This window comes from Dromiciops gliroides, chromosome 2 (genome assembly GCF_019393635.1).
Source record: "Dromiciops gliroides isolate mDroGli1 chromosome 2, mDroGli1.pri, whole genome shotgun sequence".
Classification (NCBI taxonomy): Eukaryota; Metazoa; Chordata; class Mammalia; order Microbiotheria; family Microbiotheriidae; genus Dromiciops; species Dromiciops gliroides.
The window spans coordinates 74,575,284-74,582,439 of NC_057862.1; positions in this window are offsets into that span (position 1 = coordinate 74,575,284).

Below are 7,156 nucleotides of genomic sequence, written 5' to 3' on the forward strand. Positions count from 1 at the left end.
AGGAATTTTCTGTCTTTTTCCTTGTGATTAAATTGTACTCCACACGGAACAGTGTCTATTCACTATTTTCTCTCTATTCCATTTCCCAGTTCAGATTTGGCAACAACACAGTGAATGGAAGAATAAGTAAAGGAAGACATCTAGGTAGCCTATTTATTTCTTCTATCTTAAAGGTTATTTGCAAAGAAGAAAAGAACCCAGAGCTAGTATTTACGGCTTCAGGTCAATATGCCCATGAGTTTTAAATTCAGACCAGCAGTTTCTCGAGAGGAAAGTACCAAAACATATCCTACTGGTAGAGACAGGTTTTAGTTGGCTATAGTATACAAGCAAGATGATTCTCCCTCTATCACGATACACTCCTAGTTTGTTATTGAAATTGCTATGTAAATCTTGTGGAAACTGTTCCCTTCCCAAGCCATAAAAATGATAGAATTGATTCTTTTTATGCCATTTCTCCCCAGAGTGATCCTTGTTGGTTTTCATGGGGGCTGAATTAACCATTGACCTTCTTCCATCTGTTTCAAGGATTTTCCCTGTAATTACTTCACTGTCCACAAGATGGCAATCTCTATCCACATTCTTGCTAGTGAATTTCACTCATTGGCAAGTGTCCTGACAGTTTAAAGAGGATGATTTGGGCTAATATAGCAGTAGAATTTACGATTTTCATTCCCAGCACATAATCATATAATAAAAGTGCTAAATGGTCACAGTCACTGCCATTTCTGCTTAATTTAAAATGTACAGACACTCTTCTGCTATTAACAGTACAGTATTTTCCTGTTATAACATTCTCTCTAGTGCCTCAGTCACTCCCCAGCAGCTAATAAGGTGCACTTGGGTGGGAGCAAACAAAGAGTCCAATGGTACTTTCAAGGCCTGAATCAAAGGAAAACCTTGCCTGCCTACACGCTGAAGATGCTGGCAGAACCTTCCTAAGCACCACGGAGGACAAGACTCGCTATAATTTCTGTACTTTATTCTATCTTCTAGTTATGGGATTTTTTCAGATCGTCAGAATAGATATGAATGGCAATAGAAGTTTTTCATAACTCTAGGGTACAAAAAAAGCTCTGAAATATATTTTCTAATATTAGGAAATTCCGGGTGACTACCTTGAGGAGTTACCCAAAGACTCGTGAAACTGGAGGAAGGGAAAATGCATGAGACTTGGAGGTGGAAGAGACTGGTTCAAATCTGTCTCTCAGTGCCTTGGTTTCCTTATCTGTAAAGTGAAGGTTTAGTCTACCTAATCTATGAGTCCTAAATCCTTTTATCTAAGTAGGCTCTAGAGTCATTGGGAGCCCAGGAACAGAAGGATTCCACTAAGGTATGTAGCACGTAAAATATAATTCAGGTGGTTTGGAGTAAGTACCTGTGATTTCTTTGGTGTAGGGAACTCCAGGACAGGATCAATCAATCAGCCAAAAATATTTATTAAGCACCTACTCTGTGCCAGACTGTATCAGTGCTGGGAGCAAAAGGTCAAAGATTGAAACAATCCCTACTCTCAGGAAGCTTTATCTCTAAAATGTGGTTGATAATAACTATAGCCTCAAGGACTGTGCTCAGAGTCATTCATATCAAGGCTCAACATTTACTAGCTGTGTGACCCTGGGCAAGTCATTTAACCTCCTCCTGGTTCAGTTTCCTCATCTGTAAAATGGGGATAATAATAGCACCTACCTCAAGGGGTTGTTGTGAGGATCAAATGAGATAATAATTAGAAAGCACTTAGCACAGTGTCTGGCACATCTATAGTGGGCACTCTATAAATGCCTGTTTCCTTCCTTTATTAAAACTCGAGTAAGGTGATGTATGGAAGGCTCTTTGTTACTGTTTAAGGCGCTCTGTAAATGTCAGTTATCCTTAAAACATTGGTTTGAGGATGTAAAGGCACAGGCTGCTGGAGGCGTCCTCCCTACAGGAAGAAGCCGAGGAGGCATTTACCCTATAACTGAGACATGTCTCTCCCTTACTCTCCCCCTGACTCATTTCTACTTTCCCAGGTGGATAAGAGGAACTTTCCATTGAGGGGCTTTAAGAATCGGACCCCAAACCCTAACTCCAGTACATTTGGCAAACAAACGAAGGGTTTTCCCTATTGTTTATGAGGGCATTTTTACAAACCAGAAAGGCTGTAAAACCCCCTATTTCCAGTTCAACAGGCAGTGGCAGAGCCTCTGCTTTTTTTTTTCTCCCCAGTATGCTCCATCCTATGAGCCAGGGTAGCTAGGTGGTACAGTGGATAGAGTGCTGGCCTTAAAGGTAGGAGTACCTCAGTTCAAATCTCACCTTAGGTACTTCCTAGCTGTGTGACCCTGAGCAAGTCACTTAACCCCAATCACCTCAAAAACCATCTGAGGCCATCTCCAGTCATATATGTGTGTGTGTATACTTTTTTTGGCAGAGTAGTGAGGGTTGTGACTTGCCCAGGGTCACACAGCTAGTAAGTGTAAAGTGTCTGAGGCTGTATTTGAACTGAGGTCCTCCTGAATCCAGGGTCTGTGCTTTATCTACTGTGCCACCTAACTGCCCCATTGTCCTGATATATATCTTGCCATTGGACCCAGATGGCTCTGGAGGACAGAGTGAGGTTGATGATCTTGTATAATCCCCCCCCCACTTAAATCCAATTCAATGCAAGTCATGACATCTGTCATGGTCCTCTTCAAGAATGAAGGACACATGGGGCAGCTAGGTGGCACAATGGATAGAGCACCTGCCCTGGAGTCAGGAGTACCTGAGTTCAAATCTGTCCTCAAACACTTAACACTTACTAACTGTGTGACCCCGGGCAAGTCACTTAACTCCAATTGCCTCACCAAAAAAAAAAAATTAAAAGAAAATAAAAGAAAAAAAAGAATGAAGGACACACAACAATCCTATGAGGCAGGGGTACAGAGCAAGAGAAGCCTGTTTTCCCAGCAATACATCAATCTCTCCTCTTTAGTCTTTCTTTTCCCCATCCCTCCTGGTGGGTGCCTCTAAAGCCAGAAGAGAATCAGCCCTTCCCTCTTATCTCACTCTATGTAAAAGATGAAAGATTTACAATTAGAAAAAAGGAACTCAGAACTTGTGATCTTTGTACTGGATATGGGGAAGGAGGAAGTTATCAGAGAGACAAAGATTTTAAGCTGATATATTTAGCAAGACCTACTTTTAGGAAGTATTTTAAACCAGATTCTTTAAAATTTTTTCATTTTTTACTTAAAGACTGTGAATTTTATAAGGAGGTTTTAGAAACAATATATTTGAAAAAAACTAATATGATTTTTTAAAAAAGATGATCTTTATCTCCAAATACCTCAAAATAAGCTCTGAAGGGCTTGTCTTCCACTTTCTATTACTTATTCATAGAATCTCAAATTTCTAAGAGACCTTAGAGGCTAAATAGACTAATTCTACTTGACAGATAATCCTCTCTACATTATCTTCAATAAATAGTCATTCAGGCTCTCCTGAGGACTGTAAGGAAAGGGGAACCCACTACTTACTAAGTAAGCCCATTTTACTTTTGATGGTTCTGATGGTTCGACTTTTTATTTACCTCAACACTTCGAAGGCAGCGGGTGATGAAATGAATAGAGTGCTTGGCCTAAAATCAGCAAGACATGAGTTCAAATTTGACCTCAGACAGTTACTGTGTGACCCTGAGCAAGTCACTTAACCTCTCTTTGCCTCAATTTCCTCAAATGTAAAGTATGAATAATAATAGTACCTATTTCCTAGGGTTGTTGATCAAATGGGATAATATCTTTAGTCTTTAGCATAATGCCTGGCACATAGTAGGTACTTAATAAATACTTGTTTTCTTCCTCCTGCTACCAGAATAAGCCAAGGAAAGAACCTGAGCTGTCACAGCCAAGTGCTGCCTAATTGATGATACTGCCTGGTAGGTTTGTTATAAGGATGATATGAGAAAGTATTTGTTTAAAAAAAGTGCTTAGCATAGTGCTTGGTACATAGTAGGCGCAATATAAATGCTTATTCTTCTTACTCCTTTTCCTCTTCCTCCTCCACAGCAACTCCCAAAGACTGTACTTTGGCATAAAAGGACTATATGACCAATATAATGCAACCCCCCCCCACATTGATGAAATAAGGTATTTAATTAATATGTAATGAGTATAATCAGAGGAATAATTGAAGGATAATTGCCCTGGCTAGAGTACACTGAGTATACCCCAGTGGAACATACCTGAACTCGGTCCATTCTGGTGCCACAGTGTACTTACAATTGTACCCCAACTGGTGACATATTTACCTTGGTCCTTCCTCTTGGGCCCCTTGATAAAAGTGTACCATAGAGCTGCTATAATGCTTCTTGGAGAAGATGACCACCAGCAGGTGGAGGAGCCCAACTTCTGGCCTGGCTTGATAGAAAACATTTAGCGTCAGGTTGCAATTTAGACAATACAGTGCCAGGATTAAAGTGAAAATGTATGTTATTGCTCCTGTCTAAGTAATTGTCAATATGTGCTTGTTAGTTTTTTTGTATTTTAGGCATTTCTTTTGTTTGGAAGAAATAAATAGCTGTCTTCTACCTGATCCATATTGCACACTGAATGCTTTTCTATTCCCTTTTGGGGAGACCCTAAACAAAAGCCACATCTAAGCATTAGGTGATTCTCTCTAGGCCTCCAGGGTAGAGATATATAGAACTGGAGAGTTTGAGAAATAAAATCTTCATCTCTCTCTTTAGGGGTCAGACTTACCTTAGTTTGAACCCAGCCCACACCAGAGGTTCTTGGTGGGTGCAGAGCTAGTGACTCCTTTAATAATAATAATATATAACACATATAATGCTTTATGGGTGGCAGAGCACTTTACATATATTATCTCATTTTGATCTTCACAATAACCCTATGAAACAGGTGCTATTATGATCCCTTGTTTTAGAAATAAGGAAACAGAAACTGAGAGCAGTAGAGAGACATTTTTAGGAACATAGTATCTAAGGTAGAATTTGAATTCAAGTCTTTTTAACTCCTCTATCAACTATGACACCTAGCTAGGTGTCTCTACAGGGAGAGAGAATGCTATACCCACCTTGGGTTCAACACGGATTTTGTGTTATATATAATATAACAGTATAATGAAATACAATAGAATATGAAATAATCTAATCTAATATAGCTAGGTGATGCAGTGGTTAGAGTGCCAGGCCTGGAGTCAGGAAGACTCATCTTCTTGAGTTCAAATCCAGCCTCAGACACTTCCTAGCTGTGTGACCCTGGGCAAGTCACTTAACCCTGTTTGCCTCAGTTTCCTCATCTATAAAATAAGCTGGAGAAGGAAATGGCAAACCACTCCAGTATCTTTGCCAAGAAAACTCCAAATATGGTCACAAAGAGTAAGACATGACCAAAACAACTGAACAACAAAAAATTTAATATAACCTAATAGACTATAACAGAGTATAATGCTATAACACTATAATATATTAGAATAAATTATATTACAAATATGTACTAATCATTATGACAGTGGTAGATACATCATCTCATTTGAGCCCCACCACTATCCTATAAATAGGAAAATACAAGTGTTGTCCCCATTTTATAGATGGGAAAGTAGAGGCTCTGAGGGACTATGGGACTTGCCCAGTCACAGAACTAGTAAATGACAGGGTTAGAACTTAAATGCAGGTCTTCTGATTCCAAATGTAGTGAGTGATCTTTCCACCAAACTGCTGCTCTTTAAAATGTATTGTCGGGGCAGCTAGATGGCGCAGTGGATAGAGCACCGGCCCTGGAGTCAGGAGTACCTGAGTTCAAATCTGGCCTCAGACACTTAACACTTACTAGCTGTGTGACCCTGGGCAAGTCACTTAACCCCAATTGCCTCACTAAAAAAAAAATAATAAAATAAAATAAAATGCATTGTCTTACAATTTTCATCATATCCCCTTCATTCCTCAAACAATTTGTCTTGATGTCTGTCCTTTTTTTTCCAGGACAATGAGGGTTAAGTGACTTGCCCAGGGTCACACAGCTAGTAAGTGTCAAATGTCTGAGGCCAGATTTGAATTGATGTCTGTTCTTACTAAACACAGAGAATGGGTTGATGCATAGATTTCATTTTTATTTCCACCAAACACAAGAGTAAGTATTTAACTTGTTCAAAGAGAAATGCTTCGCAATGCTGCCAGGAACAACTCAGACTTGTTATGTAAAAATGCATTTTGCTCCATGTGTTCTTCTGACAGTTTGTACCCAGGTCACTTTCCTGTATAGCATAGTTGGCCTCCAGTAATGGCTCTGACTCTTTCTAGTGATGACCTTGGGTAAATAGCTTACCCCTCTGAGCCCCAGTTTCCCCCATCTCTAGAGGTGCAATGGAATATTGGATAAAGAGCTAGGAGTGGAGTCAGGAAGACCTGAGTCTAAATTCCCCCTCAGATACTTATAGACTGTGTGATCTTAGTCAAGTCAACCTCTTTGGGCCTCAGTTTCTTCATCTGTAAATAAAGGAGGCTGGACCAGATGCTTATTAGATATTTCAAACTGAATGTCCTAGACACATCTCAAACTCCAGGTGATAAAAAGAGAAATCATTATCTTTCCCTATTTCCAGAGAAGACACCACACCATTCTTCCAATCTTCCAGGTCCATCACTCTCCCTCAACCCACATATCCAATTAGATCCTATGTCTTGCCATTTCTACCACCATGACATCTCTCTTATCCGATTCCTACTCTTTACTCACAAAGCTAACACTTTAGTTCCAGCCCTTATCACTCTAGCCTAGCTTTCCAACATCTTCCTCTTTGGTCTCCCTGACCCATCTCTCTACATTTCAATCCATTCTTCCGTACAGTTGTAAAAGAGCATTTCCTTAACTGGAGGTCTAATTATGCAACTTCCCTACTTAATCAACCACAATGACTCTCAATTCCCTCTAGGATAAAATACAAGTCCTTCTGTTTGGCTTTTAAAGCCTTTTTCCACCTGACCCCAACCTATCTTTACAGCTTTATTTTATATCACATCCCTTCCTGCACTCTATGAAGAAGGAGAAAAAGAAGGAGAAGGAAGAGGAGGAGAAAGAGGAGAAGAAGGAGGAGGATGGGAGGAAAAGAGAGGAGAGTGACAATATGCATAGAGTACAATTAAAGTGATTGAACCTTGGCTTATTTAAATAAGTAA